Source organism: Paramormyrops kingsleyae, chromosome 21, assembly GCF_048594095.1.
Source record: "Paramormyrops kingsleyae isolate MSU_618 chromosome 21, PKINGS_0.4, whole genome shotgun sequence".
Classification (NCBI taxonomy): domain Eukaryota; kingdom Metazoa; phylum Chordata; class Actinopteri; order Osteoglossiformes; family Mormyridae; genus Paramormyrops; species Paramormyrops kingsleyae.
In genome coordinates, this window is record NC_132817.1 from 7807852 (window position 1) to 7832102 (window position 24251).

The following is a 24251-nucleotide window of genomic DNA, read 5'->3' on the forward strand; positions in this document are numbered from 1 at the left end:
CTCTTGTTTGCAAATGGATTCAAATCACATGATACACAAAAGCAACTGCTGTGTGTCTTAGCCTGGAACTCATAGGACCCGACAGCAAATGAGCAATTTGGTAGAATGTCATGTGCATTTGTACATAAGGATTAATCACATGGGCCAATCAAATTTGCCAAAAAAAATGTGATGTCATGTTATGGTTTGATAGTCATAATTAACCAGCTGCTGCAGATATTCAGCTAGCTTATGAAAACCAGTATAAAATGAGGAATGGTCGGAAATATCACACCGCTATATGGTGGGGTATGCATCTTCTCTCAGTGTCCACTTGGGTTTCTTTCAGGTCCTCTGATTTGCTCCCGCAGTCTGAAGCTACACTGTTGTCACGGGTGATATGGCATCTCTGAATTGCCCGTCAGTGTGCGTGTGGCATTGAATGTGCCATTCAAAACAGCATCCAGGGAATACCTGGTTCTGATGACCCAAGGATGATCATAACCGTGAATGGGGTATGTGGTTCTGGGAAATAAACCACCCAATAATTGTAAGTTCTTACTATGTAAATTAATTGCCACAGTCAAATAAAAAGAAGGCGATGACTTTAAGTCACTTTGAAGTCTACTCAGACTTGCTGATAATTTAGTGAAGTGAAAAACGGAAACCGAATTTCAAGAAATAAATGTTTAAAATGATTTAATTAGATCCGTATTGCATAACTCCATTTATTTGAGACAGTAATCAGAAATAAGAACTGTTTTCCCTTCACAAACTCATGGCTTTCTGAGTTAATTTCTCCACTGCTTCATATTTATACACCAGCTACTACTGTAGGTCTTACTTGAAATCCTGCTTTATATCCCCCCAGTACTTTGGTATATATATTTTTTTTACTTTAAATTATTTCAAATCACTGAATATCATTTAGTATGTAAATGTGAGAGAACAAATGCAAAAATAAGCATATTTCATAAGGGGGGAAAATAAGCATGAAACAGAATCATCTGCCAGTTCTTGGGTCTTTTTGCATAATTTTATATGACTAAATTCAAGAATGTCAAAACAAATCAATAACATGGGCGACTCCCAAAGCTTCACATCACACTAGCCAGTGGGCCTCATTCTGCCGCTCTGCCCTGCGTATGTTACGCTCCACAGCTCAGGAATTTCCATCTAGTCGGTCTTACATGCAAAGCTCACCTTCTGCTTTGAGTTCTGTGGATTCCACACTTAAGCCAACACCTCTGGCCCGACCGACAAACAGCCACCTGCCATCAATCGCCATCTGCCAGCGTACTTGAAAACACACTTTAAAGAATCAGTCATGGCCGTCAGACGGTAAGGAAACTGTATAACACAAAAATGCTACAAACTGCTTTAAGTACAATTTCATGTATAGAGGGAAACAAAAACTGTATATTTCATTTATTATGGAAATTTAAATATGCATTTGATTGTATGATCAAAAAAGGTTGCCGCTGCATTGGAAAGACCAAACGGCATCCAATCAAACAGCACCAACCCGCACAGCTTCAGTTTAGCAGGCTGTGTCAGCTTCAATCACACAATTACTTCTTTATTAAATCAGGGAGGTCGATGATTAATTGATGCACGGCTGGGAGGTATAAACATCTAGCATGGAGCATCAGGTAGGATAGTGGTTAAATGTCATGGACTAGTAACACATGTTTTTCTGCTTGAAGTCTCAGAGAAAGCCTGGTAAAGAAAGGCACTTAACTTGACCTGCTCAGGTAAAGCATTCAGCTTTCAGCATATCTACAAAACTAGACGACTGCTAGCCATTCACCGCATCCTGATTAAAATGTGAATGTGTGAACTCGCAATCCTGACCATAGCAGTTTTTTTGAGTGTGTGTTACACTAAATGTGTTTTAGTGATATGCTGTTTACTTTCCAGGTTCTCGAGAACATTCTAGTACCACCGCAACCTTCACTTGGACAAGTGGGTCGAAACTAGTGATGGGGCATTTGCAAATTAGTTGGTTCTAAGAACCGGCTCTTTTAGGTGGATATCTGAACGACGAAAGCCAGCTTATGTGAAGAGCCATTTATTAAATGAAAATAAAGGAGTTTTTTTATTGAAAAATAAAAAAGGGCCGCTTGAGAGCCGAAAGAGTTGGTCAGATTAGAAGGTTCTGCTCTACCTAAGTTTGGCTTTGAGGAGGCTTTTGATCTGTGGCTGAGCGAGGAAGGAATCTCGAGATGTGAAGAAGACAAAAACACACGCACAAAAATGCGTTCTGCCAATGGTAACATTGCTAGATAGATGTGCCGATACGTAGTGTCACAGCCACACAAATTTGACCTTTTTGCATCTGTGGAAGCGGTCCCACTTTCTACGTGAGAGTGATTTCGTGGCTAATGCATTTCATGCCTGGCTAAGGAAACTCCAGTACAGTACAGTACAGAGTTAGCCACAGTGACCAATGCTTTTGAGCAGCAAGAGAGAACCCAAAAAAAAACCACCTTAAGTATCCCTCACTGCAACTAAGACAGCTAAGTTCACCATTCACTAAAGGTTATTTAACTGAAGCACACTGTAACTGTTTCGTTATGCTCTTTATAAGTCAGTTTCCTCCAGGGGCTATTTTGCCAACAGAGTTTGTGGGTGCTTTTGCTGTCAAGTCTGCTTCTTTTAGCCCTTGTCACGGATACCTCAGAGACGGGAGAAAGGTCATTCTCACTCGCTGCCCCGGCAGACTTTCCATGGGAGACAGAAGATGCTTCACCGCTGAAACTGAGACGCGTCAACGGAATCGGCCCTATAAAGCGGCGTGACGATCCAAGGACGATAGAGTCAGCAGAAAAGACGACAGGCTTACGGAGGTGAAGCTCTCGGGCTTCTATTCTAGGCTGGTATCGTCACGCTTGTCATCCGAGAGAGCATCACGAGAGGCGTCGCTTTTTCACTCTGGCATCTGTCCACCACACCAGCGGCGCTGACACATGTGTCCATGGTGTGTGAAAAGTTTAAATTAACCCGATGGCAGAGTGTAATTTGCATGGTGTGTTAGAGCCCGCTTCCTGTGGCCCCCTCTTCCCTTTCCCACTCATATATTTTCATGCTGTCTACATAATCCACACATTTATGCATTCCATTACAGCCCTTCCACTAATTAGCATAACAAGCCATCACTGGTCATGTCCAACGCGCACATACTTCTTAAACCTTCTCAATCCCACTCTGTTATACTTTGCTCCAGCATCTTCCCAGCGTCACTTTTGCTTTGTCGCAGAATTTCCATGAGTTCCTGAACCCTTGAACTATGCGTAATTCAGCCTGAATACATCAGCCGTAAATGGGTGGGTACCGCTAAATGAATCACAGATAATTCAAGATGATTTGGGTTTGCTAGGAACAGTGCAGGAAAGAGATCTTAATGGAACACCTTTCATGTGTCTTTAACACTAAATTGTTTGTAATAAATAAAACAAAGCATAATCTATATAATTAGAAATTATTATCTGAAAAATCTGACTGCTGTGTCCCTCTACCATGTGGAGAAAAGCTTCCACAATCACAACTCCTCTACAATGCATCACCTCATTATCCTGAATGGAATCATACAGGAATAGATGAGGATCTTAATTACAAAATAAAATTCAAAAGTAAACATTTGACAAATTACGAGTTCTGTCTTTTCAAGAAATGTAGTACATCCAAATATATTTTGGGTCCAGGGAAATTTTTGCATTTTTATTAAGATGCATTTACACTATAATTATAAATGAAGAGGACACAGCATCATCCATTTTCCAACTGCTTTTTGTGGATATGGCTACTGGGGCTTTGAAGAATATTCCAGATGGCCCCAAAATGAAACGTGTAATGTGTGAATTCCTCTCGCAAAATCATTTATAGCGCAAAAAGTTCTGCTTTGCGTCAACACTCACTAACTATTCCACTGATTTACACCAAAATATTTTGTATATTTCTATTTAAAAACTGAATACCACTTTTTACTTTGTGTGGTAAATGCTGTGGAATCTGAGCCTATTGTTTTCCAGCCAACTAGAATCAATGCTAACAAAGTATCTAATTGGAGCCCTCAGAAGTGAACTTCACAGTATCCCATACAGCGCTCCGCATTAAAAATGCATGACTATAGCTGAGTCCATCTCCAGAGGAACTCGCGAATAAGGAGCTTCAGTGATCATGTGAAGGCCTTTGATACCGGAGAGTCTGTGTTTGCCAGAATGACACGGAAGATTCCAGGTCAATAAAACGTGCTGCGGTTCACAGCAGCAGAGAAACTTTCCAAAAGTTTTTTTGTATAATAAGCAGTAAAAAAAAAAAAAAACAGAACAAATGAAGCTGTGGCCTCGGGTCGATGGTGCATGCAGGACCTGTAGGAACGGCTCCCGTCTGCCACCGGACACTTCCTGGCGACGCGTGACTATGGTTACCTCCCATCTGGCTTCCGTAAAACGCCTCGGTGTCGAGATCCGCTGCAAGGAAGGTCCTGGACAGACGGATGTAAAATATGGCCCATTAGTGGGATTCATTCAGGCAACTGGCAGTAGACACCTTATGCGCAAATTAGTGCATTAGACTCATCCTGTTTGTTAACACCCACCCCGATGAAGCCAATGCATCAAACATGGGTTGGTGAGGGAGAGGCCAGTCCAGCGCTGAAATCCTCCTAATTCCATCATATTCAATCACATTGGAGTAAAAAGTATTTTTTTCTTACAGGTATGCTAACAATGAATGGGCTGGTTCACCACCTTAATGTAATAAGTAACAGATGGGCTCTGAACAGAGGTGTTAAGTTCATCTGTATTTATATTAAATGATGTACGGTGTTTAAAAACTTGTTCTCTCTAGCTTCCGGGTAATAAGAGAACCAGGAACTATGGCGCTGTAATATACCGCTAGTCTCCATAAATATATCACTATAGCACTTTGTGGCTCATCCAAAAGTGACAGCAAATACTTACCTGGCAGGAGAGATACCATGATCGCGAAGGTGGTTCACCCAGGGTGAGGCTCGGCCATTGATCCGTTCCCTAAGTCTGTCTTTAAGTCGAAGGTAAGTTGGAAAAATAACAATACAGTACATAATAACAATAATAATGATAATAATTATTATAATAATATACAGTAGTAATTAAGGTAACTACTTACAGTACTGAACCTCGAGCCAACGGACTACTGAAGCCGGGCGATGATTTCACAAGCATCATAAAGTATACCGTGCCTTCGTTATTGTATTTAACCTGAACCATTGTATTTAACCTGAATTTTGCATATATAATACGGATAAGTTCTCCGTAAGTCAGACGTTCTTAACCTGAGGACTGCCTGTAATAATATATAAGGCATAAAATAAGTCACCAGTAATATGATTACAGACAAAGAACTGATATCACAAAAAGCAGGTGAGGGAGGAGTCTTCATCCATCATATTCCGTGCATCTGCATTTAAGGTAAAAATACACCAAGCCTCATTTCTGTGGTCCTGCACTCTGAAAGGTGTATTACAATTAGGAGTGAGGCTGTTTTCCTGTATTTTGAATGTTATTAACAGATGTAAATGCCATTGAGAATGGAGGTTGATTTCACATGCATCTTCTTCCTTATCCTTTTTCATTGCAGAAGGTCTACGTTTATGAAAACAGAACAGTCACAAGGTTTCAAAGCGCACAGTTGTTCACATGGTGTATATAATCGCAGGGCACTGGCTTAATGCTGGGATTTTCCCTTAAGCCAGCTACACTGTACTACACTAGTGAAGCTCATATTTTTCTGTTTTCACATTTGATCTAACATATTGCTGAAATACCATTGGCTGCACCCTTTCAGTAGTTGTAAGAGCTGATTGGTTGTACCCTTTCAATAGTCGTAATAGCCGATTGGTTGCACCCTTTCAATAGTCGTAAGAGATTTGATACACACTGATGGCAAGGATTCCTGGGTGGGGGAGCTTTTCAGAAAGACATGGTAATGCCTGTTGCCAAGAGAGCAGAGATTCGGTTGCCCCCCCCCTCCCCCGAAGCTGGCAAAGAGAACCTGGCGCCTGCTTCCCTCATCCAGCCAGATCTACAGACCAGGTCGTTTCACAGAACCCTAGTGATAATGGCGCTACTTAGTCCCAGGCCCCGGATATGCCCACGGGACTCTTCCTGGGCCCAGTGACCCAGATGATGCACTGGATTACTGTGGGGGGGGGGGACGCTACTGGCAGTGCCAGCAGCAGGCAGCTGGACGTGCCAGGTGGACCAGCAGAGGGAGGGAGGCGTTCGAGTCACGCGGGCCATGTCGAGTATTTAGCTTCGCAGCTTGGAGTGCAGTGGCTCAGTGCACAGACCCGTCAGCTGAAGGCTCTCTGTAGGGGCTCCTGGAGGGGCCTTACCAAACACACTCAGTATCTCATACTAGCACTGCAGGCACTGAACACTGCAAACTTCTGCACACTACCAAACTCCTGTAGAAAATTCAGGTTCAGAAAGTACAAATCCACACCAAGATTCTCATTTAACCAACAAGTTCTGTACTCTGCAACTGTCACTCCTTATACTCAATTGGTTGGTTGAAACAAAATCTTGGTCTGGATTTTCGGAACCTTCCACGTCTGCCTGCTATAAGTATTCATATGAACTTTACCCCTTACTCTGGAAATGGCGTGTGTGACTCACACAGTATCCTATACAGCGCTCCGCTACGCCACTGTGCCAATGACCGGAATGTCACCGGAGGGAGCCATGGCAGAATGGGTACACGTCCATGAGCCCTGAGCAAGGCCTTTAACCCCCAGCTCCATGCTGGCAGACCCTGTCCTGTGACCCCCAAGCTCGCTCTCAACTGCATGTGTGTCTCATCGAGACCAAAATGGGATAGGCAAAAAAATTCAATATCACTATTCTACATTAACAGCATTACTATGTGTGATGCTTGCGCTAATAGAGCCTGTTATGTTGTTCTGTTGTGCGTGTTGCCTTTGACTACGTAGCTTTATTTAATTCCATAAACAGCGCAGCCTGAATATGTAGCTGTTTTACGCTCCTCTGAAAAATCAGAGAAGTAGCAAAGGGGCACGATCACCGGAGGGGGGAGATGGAAAATAATCCAAGTCTAATCACGGGGTCCCGAGCAGGGAGACTCCTGCTAGCAGCCGGCAGCAGCCAGGCTCCATATCCAGGGTCACTTCCCCCATCGTCCTCTAGTGCTCCATCTGCCCCACGACGGTGTCTCAACTGCAGGCTGCGAGAGCCCAAGGCGGCTGACATTGATAAATTAACATCCTGACGTGTGAGATGAGGTGAGAGCAGCAGAAAGGCAGCGTGTGACTCCATCCAGCTCGAGACACGGGTCTCTACGAGGAGCGAGCACTGGTGCATCAAAAGGTGGGCGTGTCCAGAGGTTTACTTCTATTGACCAAAAATGCTGTTGTCAATAAATGTTATTTCAGAAAGAGACCAGACATTCCATCAACACATATAGGTCAGGCATTTTAATAATTTAATGCCTGATTCATATTTGTTCATTTTCTAGCGCTTAACATTTACTGCCATACTTGCAGGAAGCGCAAAGAAAATGACATGCCTGGTTCCACCTGCTTCACCACACTCTAATCCTGTCAACATGTCCACCTATCACCACACCCACAAACCTTTGGACACACCCACAAACATTTGGACACGCCCACAAACCTTTGGGCACGCCCACTAACCTTTCTATACCCCCACTACTCCAGCCTACAGAGACTTGTCCAGGTCCTCTTCTGGTATATGTACATTAACCTCAATGAATATTGTGTCCATCCTGGCTCATCGCATTTCTGGCTGGAGAGGAAGCTGGCTGGGCACCTCATTGGCCTCACACCTCTATGGTGGCGCCTTCGACGTCTATCCATAGCCTTGTCTTTAGAGTTTGCTTTTCCCCTCCTTGTTTGTATTGTTTCCAACCACAATCCAAAGACATTAAGTGAACTACTGTTCATATATTACCCATAATGCATGCATTAATTTCCCAGGGTTGTGTACCATGTCCAGGGGTGTAACTAGAAATTTTGCTCCCCCTGTCAAAATGTCACCTTGCCCTCTCAGGCCACTGTGAAGGTATAGTTTTATATACTGGGTGGCATGGTGGCGCACTGTTGCCTCACACCTTTTGGACCAGGGTTCGAGGCTCCACTGTGGTTCGATGTGTGTGGAGTTTGAAGCATGTCCCCCCCATGGCAATGTGGGGTTTCCTCTGGGGTCCCCCCCCCCCCCGTCCAAAAACATGCTGAGGTTAATTGGAGTTACCAAATTGCCTGTAGGTGTGTGTGTGTGAGTGACTGGTGTGTGAGTGACTGGTGTGTGAGTGACTGGTGTGCCCTGTGATGGGTTGGCGCCCCATCATGGGTTGTTCCCTGCCTTGCACCCATAGTCTGCAGGATAGACTGCAGACCCCCCCACAAATCTGCAAAGGACAAGCACTGAAAATGGATGGATGGATTGTGCATAATTCAGGCCCCCTATAAAGTGTGGGGGCCCCATGAATCTGCCAGGGTATCTATGGTCCTGTAGCCTCCCTGTTTGCCTGCTCATTGTTTGTCTGATGTCAAATGTTTTTTATCTTAGGTAGAAAATATAGATAGTAGTCTTCCCTCTATCTTTTCTTCCTTTAAATTATTGATATTTGTACAGGATTTTTTTGCACAACATAAGTTATTCCAGAGCTCTGTCTTTAGCACTGTAATATCTGTCCTGCTATGAATGTTGCGTCGTGTGTCCAAGAAGAATGTTATTTTGTTTCATTGTGTATTGTACATGGCTGAGATGGCAATACGGCTTTACTTGCCTTCACTTGAATTGGGAGTGTTAGAGTGTGCACTGCAGTAGACTGCTGTTCTGTCGATGCCTTATGCCCTGTGCACCCTGGGCCCCAGGCTTGCTGCGATCCTGCGCCAGATTAGCGACTGACGAAAATGGATGGATAATTGCTTTCGGAGGATGTGAGGCTGCACATGGGGTGTGGACACGGCTAGGGGTCTAAAGACACGAGGTGCGGATGTCCATCATGAGTCAGATGTTCTTTCCTGTAGCTAAAGCAAGAAACTAGTGCCTGGATGAGATAAGATAAGGCACCATTAAAGAGTTTAATCACGCCGTCCTGACTGCCACGGCTCCCCCATCAAATGGCGGGGGTGGGGTGTCAGAGATAAATGCCCAATTTAGCAAGAAGTAGGGGGGTGGTGATCAGCGATTGCACGTTCATCCTCCTTGGCATGGATCTGTAACGGAAGGGGGACGTTATAATGAGATAAGTGCCCCAGTGACATGGAAAACCACTGGCCGTCGTGGAAAACGTCTTTATTATGGATCTGAAGCCACAGCCCTTGGGGGGGCCAGACACCTGCGTGCGTATTATACGGCACTGGTCTCTAAAAAGGGTGTGTTTACTTTTTAGAAATGTTTAATACCAACGATTTTTTAACTAAAAACCTGGCCAGGCTATAAATTTTGAAAAGCTTTTTGTTCAAGAACCTTTTGTAGCTCTGCATGAGCTCGTAAACAAACCCACCAGCACACGGAGGCATTCCCCGACTTCTTTTCAGCCATCAGAAAACTGCTACCTTTAGCTTAGTGTACTGCTGTAAAGCTTATTAACAGATAATTAAGATTCAGTACCCTGGAAAGCCGGCATCCGTGGAGATACCTTAAGTCCGTTTACCTGGAAATCTCCGGCTTCCTCTCAGAGCCCTCCCATCCAAGGAGTCCTCTCAGGGTTCATGAGTAAAACCCACGGCAAAAATAAACAAAACAAGTCCTTGATAATCACAGCTGGGGCAAGCCACGCTTTCTCAGCAATGCCATCTTCGATCAGAGCTGCGGAAGCCTTGGCGTTGGTAGAATGAGGGGAAAAAATGCAGCCAATTGTATCTGTACCTTTTTACCGCTGACAGGAATTCAGTTATTGCAAAAAACTGCAGGTTTTGTAAACACATCGTCTCGCAGCTGCTTGGCATTCCAGCACCTTAGTCTACAGTACTCTCATTATGCAGTAGCTTTTACAAATATTTTCCCCCCAAATTGTTCTTACATCAGTCAGTATATTAACGTGTTCAAGGACAAAACCAAACCCCGCCTCCATTCCTCACACAGTGTGGGTTAACTGGGAGTCACTGGGAGTGAAGGCCTAGCATTTCCAGAATGCTCAGTGAATTCAAGTAAGCTACACAGAGCAGATCCGCCCGGGCCACCAAACTCGAAATGGGACGCCAAACTGTGGGGAACACTCTGGTCTCGTTTCGGCAGAGAAGGAACCAGGAATATTTGCGCCATGTTTGAGAACTGAACGAAACTGGAGCTCGTAACAGACGCCACGACGCAGCTGTGCGCTACACCAAACGGGGGCTGTCAGTATTGCTGCCGGCAAGGTCTCATACTCACGTTCTCTTTCATCACCTTGTCCTCTATTATCACCCAACTCTTTTGCAAAGAACGAAGAAAGCTTCATTTTTTTGCAGCACAGAAACAGATATTTTGGTAAGAGTTCCGTAGTTAAGTGTCAAAGCATCTGAACTGACAAACAAGAATTTCTTCGCCACTAAAAACGTCCATCAGGATGGAAGGTTCTAGCAATTTCACAGGACTCTCTCTGACGCCAAAGGTCACTGGCCATCATTTACTTTGCATGTGTGGGCGGAACTCTTTTTTGGCCAGGAGGAAGGGTGATGAACCTCTAGGACATTTTTGAGAAGAATTTCAGGTCCTCCAGCCTTGAACATTTGTGCCCATTGTGATAGAGAATGTCAAAAAGATTTGTGGGAGGCAGACATAAGTACTTAGTTCAGTGGCAGGTTTGTTATTGCTTAGGAAAAAGAAAAGAAGACTAAAATTTTACATTTATGGCTTTGACTGTGGCACCAAGGGATTTTTAACTTAAGTGTTTTATTTTTTTGACCGCTAACAAAACTGAAACTGCCACATACTTGATAAGAGATTCCGGAAAAAGCGGAAAGGGCTTCAGACAAAAAAGCTAGTGATTGGTGAATTGAGGCTGATTTAACCTGGTGTGAGCTAATCAGGTAACCTAATTGGATGAATTACTGTAAGCCAGTCAGTGATTGGCATTACAACGCCCCCATCCCACCCCCCCACATAAAATCTGAAGCAGCATTTCTCCTCTGAGTGAATGCGGCCTCTTCATCACACCTCTCTGGTGTTAGCTACAGAAAAAAAACACAAAGAGAGAATGACATTCCTAAAACATTATATTTTGATAGATAAGCGAGAAGACCACCTCCCATGAAACTCATCTGTCTTTCAGATCCCGTGAAAATAATCTCCCCTAAAGGCTGAAGGACCTTGTGAGGTTTGCACTAAGTGTGCTTGCTAATTAAAACGCCAGTGTCAATGTGCATGAATACGGGGTGCGACATTTCATGCCCTCGGTTCGGATTTTTTTCAAGACTAACTTTCTCTGACGGCTCTTTGATGCAAACTCACATGCGAACCCACTCTCGTGCGCTAATTGCTTGTAGCATTGATGGGCACTTAGTAGCTTAACAGCAGAAGGTTCAAAGGTAATTGGATTTATATTTAGTAATTGGAAAAGTGTTGTGATTAAGCAGCCTTTGAACATGGACGTAAAGAAACAAAACCATGAAGCAGCATGGAGGCACGGCCCTGACTTTATGCTGTTTTAAATGCCAACGGTATAAAAGGTTTGACCAATGAATTGTTGCATGGTTCATATTAGTATTCACTGCAATGAAGGGCACATGTTAATGCAAAATAATTAACGCCACCCAGCCTTAGGGGATCAATCTGTCTCTATCATAGACTGGCTTTCAAAGGATGACCCGTCGCTACAGCAACAAAATGCCAGACCGTGGTAAATGGTAAGCAGCGGCCGGAATCGGCGACGCATCCGTGAACAGACTGTCGGATCGTCGTGCATCCTTCAAAGGAAATAGAGCCTCCTCTTTTGTCAAAGAGTGCCTGCTGGGCATGTATGCGGCAAGGCAATTAAGAGTGGAACGGATCGCCTGCACGGTGACCAACACGCGCTGCGTTTTTAAGGTGTTCAGATTTGGAGACAGCGTCGGTAGTAGAGGCTGTTTGTCACTAGGCTGCCCAGCATCCCCGCGTTGCATGAACTTGCCAGCAGGAGACCAATGCAGCACATAGTTACGGGTTAGGAAATACTCACCGACTGGTTCTCCTCCCCTTGATCTTAATGGGTCGTTCCATGGCATTTCCCGAGGTGGTGATGACCCCATGACTCCATAAAGATGCCTGTCTCAGCTCTGACTCCACAAACAGCTACTCATTTTCTTTGGTCATTTCAGCTGCAGCAAGGATTACAACTTTCACACAGGGTTTTTACATGTTAAAAGGAAATTTATGCTCCCACCATGTCCCATTCTATCCCTACCACGGTGCCCATACAAAGGCCAGAGATTTTTTTCCCCACAATGCATTTCATACTGCTGCAGTTTGGACTTTTGAAAGAAGCCTTGTTTTTCAGGGCCCAAACCATCACGGGTGGCCCCCTCATCAGTGCGCCGCCAGCCCCCAGGGGTTGCGCAGTATGCCGGCAGGTGCAAAAACTGGTAAATTGTGCGTGCCAGTACGGCTGCTGATTTACACACCTTTTACTTTGATCTTAAAAATGTGCCTCATACAAAGCTGTGGAAGGAGCCGCAAAATTAATTGCAGAATTTATGGGGGAAGTCATCCATTTTAATGCCCCCCGCAGCCACATAATGCTTAACGGCCTATTGTTTCAGCGTCGATTGGCTCATGTGGCAAAGGCGTCCTACACTCCCCAGCTCTGTATTTGTGTAACGTTACATTCATTTGCATCATGTTGGGTTCTGCGAAGGAGCAGAAATCAGCAGGACAATGTCTCCTAGTTCCAGGCTTTCCTTGACTCATCCACGGAATAGAGCCAAAAGCTCTACCATTAAAATTATTACCGTACCTTCACCAAAACATACGACTCTGTACCACACTGCTGCCATTAGTGGGAGGACTGTCAGCCAGGTAAATTAAATGATGTTTTCTTTCTGTGTGTCTTTTGAAAACTGAGTCTTTTTTCTCCATTATAACAGCCAAAATGATGGGAACATCAACTCAATTCAGCTGAGCGATTTTCAAAGCTTTGTTGGATATTTTTGGCTTGCTGTTTGTATTTTTTGTTCCCCTTTATTTTTTTATCTTCATCCCAACAAGACATATTATTTGGACCCAGACTTCTCACTTCCACTTTCCCCAGCAGGTCAATATCTCCATGGTTTCTGCCGGTAATTGCTCAGGCCGAGGCGTCCGAGGTGCTCACGGCAGCCAGGCCCGGGCTTTTAGGTCTCCACGGGATCTAGCGAGGACACAATGTGAGCTGGAGGGGGGTCTGCAGAACCGAGGCGAGTCCCCGCTTGTGCGATGTGCCCCAGAAGCCGGCAACAAAGCGGGACGAGCGGCAGGCGACGTTTGTTATTAAAACCGACTGGAAGAATATCTCAGCTAGGATGAGGGACAGGAGCGCGAGATGCGGAGACTCTGGCGGCGAGCATTCGGTTTTATTGACCATGTTTCTCCCTCGTTTTGGGCCTGAATGCCATTGAAACGGAAACATCACAGCTAGGAGTAAAGGCAAAATTAACAAATGGGATGAAGAGGGGATATGAGTGCCCAGGGTGAGGTCGGAGCTTTTAGGACTGGCATCTAAGTAATATCCAGGTTTTACGGGGCTGAGATAAAACAGAGACATCAATATATACGCAATAAGGAGAATGAGGAGCAAGTGGAGTAAATCAGTGTGCGAATACCCTGTGAACCGACTCGACTCCCCCCTTGAGATGGCCGGTGGTTATGCGGACCTAACAAGGCACCCCCCGTACAGACCCCCATTTCCTCCAATTGGCTCCATGAACAGCCCCAGGGTCACATAGAGGTGAATCAAAACTAACGAAGACACCAGCAGGTTCCTCCAAGTACAGATATAAACATCTCTACTGACAGGAAGTTCAGCGAGAGGATGCTTAATATTGCAAGGGGTAAATAACCTTTGAATTTTAATATTACTAGCTTCCTGGAACTCATTAATTACAAATGCGTTCCGATGTGAGGCAGCTGGGCGAGTAGAGGACTGAGCGTAAGAATGGATAAAGGAATATGCTATGAAATTCTGTATGTTCTCCTATGGGAACAAAGGAATTTAGGCTGCTAGATACTGATTCACGCCCCCCCCCCCCAAAAAAAGAAAGAGAGCCATGCTTCACTTTCTGCCCTCTTGTTTTGTTTTAGGCCGTGAAAGTCATGGCCCTGGTATGGGGGTTGGGGGGGGGGCATCCCTTCACTTTTAACCTCGTCAATGTAGAGCGGTAGAGCGAGTGCGAGCACAGGGAATTTCACAGTCGTGCTGTGTGCAAACTAATCTCAAATCTGCCCCCTACAGAAGGGGATGGACAGTCAGGATGGGGGGGACCACAACTTTCTTCAGTTCCTACATTATCAAACTTAATGACTTTTTTTTTTCTAACCGTGCTACCCATCCAGGCTAGAAAATGACTCAGTGCAGAAATCTTTATTAGAGGAATGGAATTGTCCCAAAAATAAAGGAAATCAAGCCAGTTAGTCCTTGAATCAGCAGAGAAGTTTTTCCCTGCCCCTGGAGACCAGTCATTATGTGAAACCATTCTCTCACTGGGGATTAAATGAATTCCACTCTAGGGTAAGGTGGTGCAGTTTTGCAAGTATCATGAGATGGTTAATCAGAGTGATGACTCAAGCTGAATGAAGAACCTCAAGGAGAAAATGAGGATTACATTTCGACATCAATCTTAATTTTGTCATTACTGTAGAGATATCTGGCACAGGCTCCCGTTCCTGACCCAAACTCGTACTGCTGAATATGTCTAAATGAGTTTCTCAATCTGCTCTCAAATCTTGTATGTTAAAGGGGCATTTTTTTGCCTTGGCTGGATTGTATTCTTGCCCTTATGTCACCTTCATGTATTAAGCAGATGCTTCTATCCAAAGCGACATAGAGGTGAGGATCAGAGAGCAGTGCCAGCCAGGTGTCACTGGAGCATTTGGGTTATTAGTCTTGTTCAAGGGACTAGCAATGACATCACTCTGCCAGCCTTAGGGTTTTGAACCAGCGACCTTCTGAGTCCTAACTCACAGAGCCACACACTGCCCCTTGCTCTAGTACTTTGCTGTCAAGTGGAGATGGGGGACGTTCCTGTGAAGTCTACTGGGTCTATATACAAGGCACTAAGTTCATATTAAAATGGCAGAACCTCTCCTGACGGACGCAGCACTGCAATGATTAATGACCCTCCGCCTGCTGAGGACAATATAAAACCACATCTTCAGTTTTATTCCCCCAACTCAGAGATGTGAAAATCGCCTCTCCCAAATTGCTCACTGGCCATATTTCTATTCTATTATATCGCTCCTGCATACAGTTACGAGTTAGTCATGAACAAAAGAGGACATGGTACGTTTGCAGCTGTGATGGTTCTCCATCTCTCCATGCAGAAAACAAAAGCCGACACCAGGGAAAGATCCCTTATCTCCAGCGATGCTTTGACCGTCATTAGTGTGAAAGAGAAATTAAAAAAACAATCACTGATATCTGTGTACCTGGAGGATGAAACACCTTCGGTTAATTAATATGTTTGGGGGGGGCTAAATCGAAACAGACACATGTGGGACGAACAAGAGACTCAACAACTGAGACTATAAAAATGCAGTTGGAGCCACAAAAACAGCTGGGGGCTACGGCTGTAAGGAGAAAGAGATGCAGATGATGACCAGTTGGTGTGTTTCGTGTGACATTGCAGTCAGTGGCCATGATATCAGGGGTCGTGGTAGGACAGCATGCCGTACTTTCAGAACATTTTTAAATACTGTCAAAGAAATTTCATACTGAATACTGAGTACTGAATAAACATGACAGATAATACAGAACTGCAACCCTGTACTGGATAAGTGAATATGGAAAATGGATGAGTCAATGGATAGGAGAGACAGAGATTAAGCTAGGTCCTAAAAAAACAAGGCGGCAACAACTTTGTGAGAAGGCCCTGTTTGGTCTGACGGTCCAGCCTGGGAACCTGCACAGCCAGCAGAGGGCAAGATACAAGCAGCGGACACTATCGGCCACAAGGTGGCGACCTCTGACCCGTGAGATCAAGAAGGTAGAGAGGTTTAGCCAGAGTCCTTCGGATGAATCGGAAGGGAGGCGACGTTGCTAATGGAGTCAAGTCAAGAGGACCATGAGCCTTCTCACACGGAGGGGGGGGGGGGGCTTCACCTGAATATCCTCAACGACACCGTGTGGTGGGGTGGGGCGGGGTAAGGCGGCAGGTGGGGGGGTCAGAGCAGAAATGAGCAGGTCCAGCGGAGAACACATTACAAGGGTTAGACAGTCAAGTGTGACAGCCTCCGCCGCGTGTTTATAATCCATTCAGAGCTTAATCTAATTACCCGTTCAGTGGCCACTTCCAGCATCTCGCCAGGGCGTGCCTTCACCCACCTCTGGGCGTTGTGTTTATCTCGTCTGAGAAGCACTAAAGAAATCAATTACAGGCAATTGCCATAATATTGCAGAGGATATCTTGAAACAATTTTTCCTTTGTAATTATTTTGATTGTTTTTCTGACAGTATTGATTGTTTAAAAACCTTTGAGTCTTACTAAGGCCCCTCACAATGGAAAAAAACACAGTATCAGAACCAGTAAACAACATTAAACAACATGTATGATATATACAGTACTAATATATTTTGATTCATTAGTGCTTCTTGCCTAAGAGATGTTTTTCTTAAGCTGTATAGGGTCTTCAGAGGCTGGAGCCTATACCAGGAAAGTGTGATTCTAGGTGTCAGCCAGATTCTGGTGGGGGGAATGTAAGGGGCCATAATTCGTAAAGTAGGGCCATTTTTATCATTAGCCAATGGTATGTTTCAGATCAATGAGTGACAGGGGAGGGGGCATTACGGTGACCAATTAGCTTTGAGCTGCCCCTATGGCCCTGCCCATTTCCATTTCAGGGCACATGCCCTAAAATCCACCTAAACATACTAGTTCACCTCACTATATGTTTTTGGACTAGAGGAGAAACAGGAGCAGGAATGAAACCCACAGCCTTCAGAATAGCCCTACCCAACAAGTCACCGCATGACCAATAATTAGTTCCCCTACTAGGGCTGGGCGATCATATCGATATTATATCACGCATGCATTGTAGTGGAGCACACCACATAATATTTTTTTCGTATACTACGGTTTGCTATACTTCAATTCGATATGCAGTTTAATGTCCGACGCGTTTATTAAACATAAGGATTTATACTAAATTCATACTGGTTACTAACTATTGGGCATCATAAAGTGCCTCATTAATATTTTAGCCATGCTACTAAACTACTTGTATACATAAATGTCTGAATAGTACTGAAAAGCTGGTGTTCAGTCAAATGTTCCTCCCTGGTGACTATTGCGCATGCGTGATATAATATCGATAGGATATTGCCCAGCCCTATCCCTAACCCTATCCTTATCTCTATCCCTAACCCTATCCCTAACCCTAACCCTAACCCTATCCCTAACCCTATCCCTATCTCCCCAACTGTACTCCTGATTTTACAGCATAAGCACACCAATTTTCATTCCTTCCTGTACTGAGCTCTTCCAGGTTTATATTATTTTCTGAATTGTTTGATAATGACAAGACAAAGAATAAAGTATTACTGCTTAGTTTCCCCTGAAATGTTCTTAATGTTATATATGTATTATTTATATATTGAAGCTAAACATTATTTTATGCATAAAACTCATAAACAATGGTATTAGATGACACCACTCAGCAGTACATTTTCTCCTCTACTTATGAACTTTCAACTTACAAACTTTCAGACATACGAACGAAGAGGACTGTAAGTCCAAATTGTGTTCATTGGGCCCCTCTCTCCTGTCCACAATGTAAAATTTTTTTTCTGCCCGCCAATTCCAGGAAATACGACTTCTGGCCGTTACTCCCGTCGTACAGCAGCGTAGCGTGCGTACTCCCAGCATCCTAGTTCTTTGTACTTGCGTATACCCTTAAAATGATGTTGAATAACAACTTACGAACATTTCAAGTTACAAACGGCTGTTCGGAACGTAACTCATTCGTAATTAGAGGAGCGTTTGTATATGCTAATAGAGGTAAAAAAAACAAACAGGCTATCTGAACAAGAGATTAGCTGTCTGTATTAAAAAACATCCTGCTAGTTAGGGCAAAGCCAAAGACGGCCCAGAGATTGTATGAAGACCCGCCTTGGTTTTGCAGCGTCTCAACTCACCAGCTCTGCTGATGGAACAAGGTGTCCTGTCGTCAATGTCAAGGGAAATCAGGGGAACATGTACTCATCTTCCTGGGGTGGGAAGTCGCTGATCCGGTAATTATTCCTCTACGGCTCTTAATTGTTTAAGCACTTATATAGACAGCAATTCAATGCACTGTTTGTTTCAAGTATAAATCACTTTCTAATTGTAGAGCGACCCTCCAAGTGGCTGAGCTGCAGCTCACGGGGACCAGAGCAGAGCGATCCCACGTCCCTGAACTTGCCGGGGCCAAAGGACACCAGAAGGGACAATGCTTATTACCGCGCCTCTAATTAAAGCTAAACATTTAAAGAAACCATAGAGCCCATTCAAATCATTTTTATCCTACAACAGCAGACTACAAATACAAAACAAAGCTTTTAAATTACATGCACAAATGCGCACGTCGATCCAGCGCAGGGTGAAGGGAGGGTCTGGGGTACCTGACAGAATTCCCCAAAACACAAGGAGGTGTCGACTTTATACGCACTGAGCTGGGCCTGGATTCTAGCACCAACCCTGAGAGTGTGAAGAAAAAGTGCTGCCTACTGAGCCACTGTCTTTATAAACTGATTATTTTCACATATAATATGAATGTTGCTAAAGCTCTTTTAAATGCTGATTTCAAAGCTGTTTCCTTTGGCATTGGGAGAGCAATTGTGCTTCAGGTCTGCTGCCAATGTGGAAGGTTCATTTTCATCTCATGGTGTGCCAAGTTCATACTGTCCACAAGTCCTAGTAAAGGGGACTGGCTGATCACGAATGAAGGCCATCCGTGACTGTGAACAGCTAGGGCAGGGGTAATGAAATGGGGAACATGAATCACTTTGGACCAAACAATCGATTCCTACCCTCCTTTTGGCAAAATCTACCCCAGGGGACCTACCATCCCCAGTCGGCAGAATTCAGGGTTGCCAGCTTTGGTTAGCTGGCTGGAGTGAGACCAACAAGTCTGCACATACATGCACACGCATTTACATGTATGTGACAGCTTTATTACCTTTAAATAGTCTGTAGGGTTTGCAAACTACCCCAATGCTTCTGATGTACATAATACATACATAATACAGAATAATACAGATTTGCCATAAGATTTCTTGCATGAGCGTGTGAGTCTGAAAGTGCGAGTGTCACCCCATATGCGTGAGAGCTGGCAGCCCTGAAAATTTTATTATGGGCTGTGGACCATGGCTTTGTGCTGCTGATGGAATTTGGACCTTGGGGAAAAATAATAGAGTTACCCCTGGCCTAGAGGGTCCACAGACACACACCTTCGCATCTGGCTCATCTCCCAAGCGTTGAATGAAGAGGATGACATATGGTGCTCCATACCCGCTCTTGAGACTGTGACTCCACACCTCCCGTGACCTGACATCAGTTGTTCTCCCTCCGAAACCACACCAAGTAAGAAACAGGGCTAAATTCAACTGACTCAGCACAATTACCTCATCCAGAACACATTTTTCCTACAATACAAATATTCTAGAACATTTCTGTCAGACGTAGCACATAAAGTCACCCATTTTATGTCCAATTACAGAGTTTAGCTGGTGCATTATGGATTAAACTATACTTAAGAGCCCGCCTGGGATTTAAGCTGACAGGGGACGGTCTGTTCCCAATATGGAGGGTGTCAGAAGAACCTCATTCTTTGCTGATAAAACGTAGCTCCGTGGTCATTAATTGATCAAGCTTTGCAGTTAATTTGGACATTAAACCCAAGCATAGCTTCGCCCCGGCGCTTCTGAACGCAGCCTGGAGGCGGGTTACTCCAATCCAAGCACTTTGCAGCAGGAGTAAATATTAACAGTTGGGCTATATACTTCTCTGTGGATTTATGGGGGGGAGGGGGGTCATGGTAACTGGGACACTCCTGCCATTCTGTGACATCATAAATCCCTGACTGTTTTGAGCTGCAAAGCCGTTAAGAATCAAACTGCGTGCTCATATTACTGCAGTTCCCTTGTTGACCATCACAGAATCACAAGCCCGTGTAAAGCCTGTGTGTTTGTATCTCTGAAATCCAATGACCAGTCTTGTGCATGTGGAAGAACCTGCTGGTCCCTGTTTCTGGATTGAAGCTTAGTTTAGCTGTTTTTCTCAGATTTGTTTCTTTAACCGCCAGCTTGGATGCGATAACTGGGTCGCAGCCTTTGTTTTGGTCTCTGGCTGTGGAGCTTCACTGGTCATTGTTGAGAGCTACTGGGAAGCCTGGGATCTCAGGGAGGCGGTGAAGCCAGTTGGCTAGTGACTGGGAGACAAGACGAGGCTTATGGTGCGAGTCACACCACTACACACACTCACTCGCACTCACCTGTCTACTTTTCCCTCCTAGTGACCAGATATTAAACTTCCCGGCTGGATGAGAGGAGAAGATCAAAAATAATTGTCCTCAATCGCGTTGCCCGCTTTGCGTCGGCGGGAACAGATTCTGCCGACCCGCATTTCCAGCGGTGTGAGCTGGCACGTAAACTGCCCATCTGGGCCACGGATCGAAGCCCAGAGACCCAAGCTGCAGGAAGTCCCTCCTACCTGCGAAAGCCGTTAACTGTAGATTGCCTCGACACTCCTGTGGCGGTAACTGATTGTCCTCAGTGGGGTTCCTGCCAGCCAGAAACTCCACCCCCCTTGCAACTCCCACCTGCAGAGACTGATGCCTCTCTAGGCAGCCGATGATGTCTCTTCGCAGCCGCATTGGGTCTAGGCGATCATGATGCACAGCGGTAAATCCTGGCAGGAATGACTGTGACTTTGAGTATGAAGAAGGTAGGAAACACACACAGCATCAGAGCCAAGAGCACATTGTCTGCAGTAAGCACCAGGCAGAGGGGTGCACAATTTAAATTCTACTGGAATCACACACACGCCTATACCCAAAAGCAAATTGGTCCAAATGGTCTTCAGCAGCCAGAACTGGCGTTCCGGTCCGTCTCTGTGTGTGGGCCACTCCCTTGAGGATGGGACAGGCACATGCAGGATAAATAAGCACGTGTGAATCATCTCAGCATGTCTCTTGGCTTTGAACCCGCGCTTTTCCCCATAATGAGGGGGTAGCTCTCTAGAACTGTCTTTGTGTGGTTCTACCAAAGGAGCGAGAAAAGCATATTTTAAACCTGATGGCCAGACAAAACAGAGAGCAAATGAGCAGGAGGTAACAGACACTGATAAGCTTTTTGCTGGCTCCCTTATTCCAAAAACCAAGCTTGAGTGCCCCATTATGAAATTTGAAACAAAGCTACAACCAATGGTTAATTATATTTTATCTGAAAAGCTGTTGGTTATTTGTCCAGCCAGAGGAATCCGCTCCCATGTCACTACACATTTCAGGAAGTGTCCTGCCCTCATGGACCTAAATAAGTACATTTGCTTGTAACTTTATTTGGTTTAGAAGGCAAATCTCGTTAATCAAGTCAAAAAAACAAAATAAAGTTGTGGCTTGTGTTTGATGGTGTTGTACTGGTTAGCTCTTGGGTCTGCATGCCTAAAGAGAATAAAGGATGGCATCAAAGAACCTCTGGTAGCCAAACTGTACCGCCATGCAGACTGGTTGGAAATTATTAACTGTTCTTGGTGGTAGTAAATTTTAAATGAAGGTGTCTTTCTTCTGGTTGTGACTGATGGAGGGTTAGATGGGCCTTATAGCAGTAAGACTGCTGCACTGTCCTTTGGGTATCACACAACTTAACAGTTTATAGAAGACCGGTAACAGTTTTGGCATCTTCGTAACCTGTGGCAGCCAAGGGTGTCTTCATGGCTTCCCCCACCCCCTTCAAGAAGCTACAGCCTGCATGTTAATGCAAGAATAATCATGCAAAGGTTTCCTTATATGTAAAAAAAAAAAAAAAAAAACAGGGCAACTTAAAGTGCAAAAGCACTTTGCCAAATCTTAGAAGAGATCCTACTCTTTCATACTTCCAAATCGAAAGGATCAAAAGGGAAGCCAGGGGGCCCCAGAGCCCGTCACAGATTCGGAGCAGTAACGGTCACGCCATCACATACCTCGGTCTGCGAGGGCTTCTCAGAGGGTCACTGCTCATCGCAGTCTTGGTTCTTTCCATTTCCTCACGACTTCCCTGATGGCCTTATCTCCTCTGGGTCCCGTGACTGGCAGCCATTTTGGCATTTCTCTCACAGTAGGGCGTGTTGTAGCGTGATTCTGCACGAGTAGGGCACACGGCAGGGGACTTGCATGCAATAACGCAAGCCTGAGCACCTAAATATTCATGCCATCCCTGGATATATTGGTGCTTAGAGAGAATATGTGCCAAGCTGAGATGCTGTGGGTCCACATTACGCAAACTCCCAGGGAATTGATGCAATAACCTCAAGCAGGGGATTGTTTTGGTAAATATCCAGCAGTAATGCTCATTTTGTGGATAAAATTAAACTATGGGCACAGTCAGGGTATATAAGGATTATGCCATGCTGCTGTCAACCTGTCACTGATCCAGGATCAGGTCGCTTCTTGTCAAAACTACTACAGCTCCTTGCTGAAATCACCTAACAAATGGTGCAGAATCATCTGGAACATTGATACAGAAGCATCATTTGACTCCTGGAATGTTCAGGTATCGCCTCTTCATGTGACCTCTTTGTTGGCTACAAGTTGGAGGCCATTCGCCTTCCAGAACTTTCTATAGCACCACCACAGACGATCTTCAATGCTTCCTTGACGCCGTGTCTCCGTTCTTGACATTTTGCACTGCTTGGTCTGATGGGCTGAACTATAAAGCTTCAGGATGGAGAGAAAACTGTCACCTTGAAAGGTAACTGTAAAAACAGGCCTTGTCTAGCTAACATCCCCGCTGGATCATCTCCCGGCCTTTAATCAAAATGAATATTTGTTGTATCATTCAATTACTCTTTCAGTCAAGTTCTGTCATTTCCATTGAGTGCCACATGTTTTTTTTTTACACCAAACTGCCAAATTCTATCTTTGAGCAGAAGTTGCTTCATCAAAACTGGTCTTTTATGTTGATTTTAAGTATTTTGCAGCTTCAATTGATTTAAAAACAAATAGAGGCAGTTGTTGTTCACCTTGCAATAAGTTCAAGACTGAGCACTTATTGTTTTGTCTTACTTACCTCCCTGCTCAATAGGTCTCACAGCCTCTGCTTTTAGAAGTACCTCATAAAATGAGAAATTATGAGTATATAGGGCTTAAGAATAGAGTATCTCTTTCCCCAGGCATGATATTAACATGAATTCCTCATATACAGGGCGGAAACGGGAGCCTGAATTGTAAGCACTTACGTAACTCTGCTCAGCTTGGCGAGGCAGGCGCATGACTGAGCGCTAACTACGAGCAAGATGGAGGAGTTTAATAAAAGGAAAATCTCTTAGGTTCAGAGGCACAAACAAGCTCAGAGGAAGGCAGTAATAAAAAAGATGAGAACGAGTCAGACGCGCCCCTTGGGGGGCGATCACTGGCACCCCCGCAGGAAACACGGCTAAGACACTGTAGGCCGCCAGCAGCATTTGAAAGCTTTGGCCTAGGGCTGGGTGAAGCAGCAGGTCTCCCCCCATTTGTGTGGGTACCCTCTACAGTCGAAATCTGCACAACTTAAGGGAACCAGCAACTGAATTGCATTACATCATATGCTTGGGGTCACCTTGACCCCAACCAGGAAAACACTTATTGAAACAGGATGTGTGGGTCACATTTAAAGACTCACCAAGGCTCTAAGAATCTGAAAGAATTAAACATATAAACTCAAATAACCTATTGGAGACTTAATTTAAAAGCAGAAAGATGGACGTAGAAGCTTTATCCTGTCTCCTGTGCCTTTATCCTGCCTTTTCTAATCTTCCTTCCTTTATCTGACTAGATGTAAGTCAAATGTTGGCATTAATTAAAACTCTGCTCCAGTGGTTCCTTTATGAGGGCTATCGTTTGTCTGGCGAGTAAATACGCAACACATTTTGGTTTGCACTTTCT

The 24251-nt window shown here is 44.6% G+C and overlaps 1 long non-coding RNA gene across 1 annotated transcript; it reads right to left on the minus strand.

Moving 5' to 3' along the window:
• Window positions 1-702: 702 nt before the first annotated feature.
• LOC111850469 (uncharacterized) lies at window positions 703-16793 on the minus strand. Its single transcript, XR_002839805.2, has 5 exons — window positions 16434-16793; window positions 12148-12286; window positions 4944-5022; window positions 4580-4645; window positions 703-4465 (listed from the first exon to the last, which is right to left on the minus strand). It is a non-coding gene; the product is annotated as an uncharacterized lncRNA (long non-coding RNA).
• Window positions 16794-24251: the final 7458 nt, after the last annotated feature.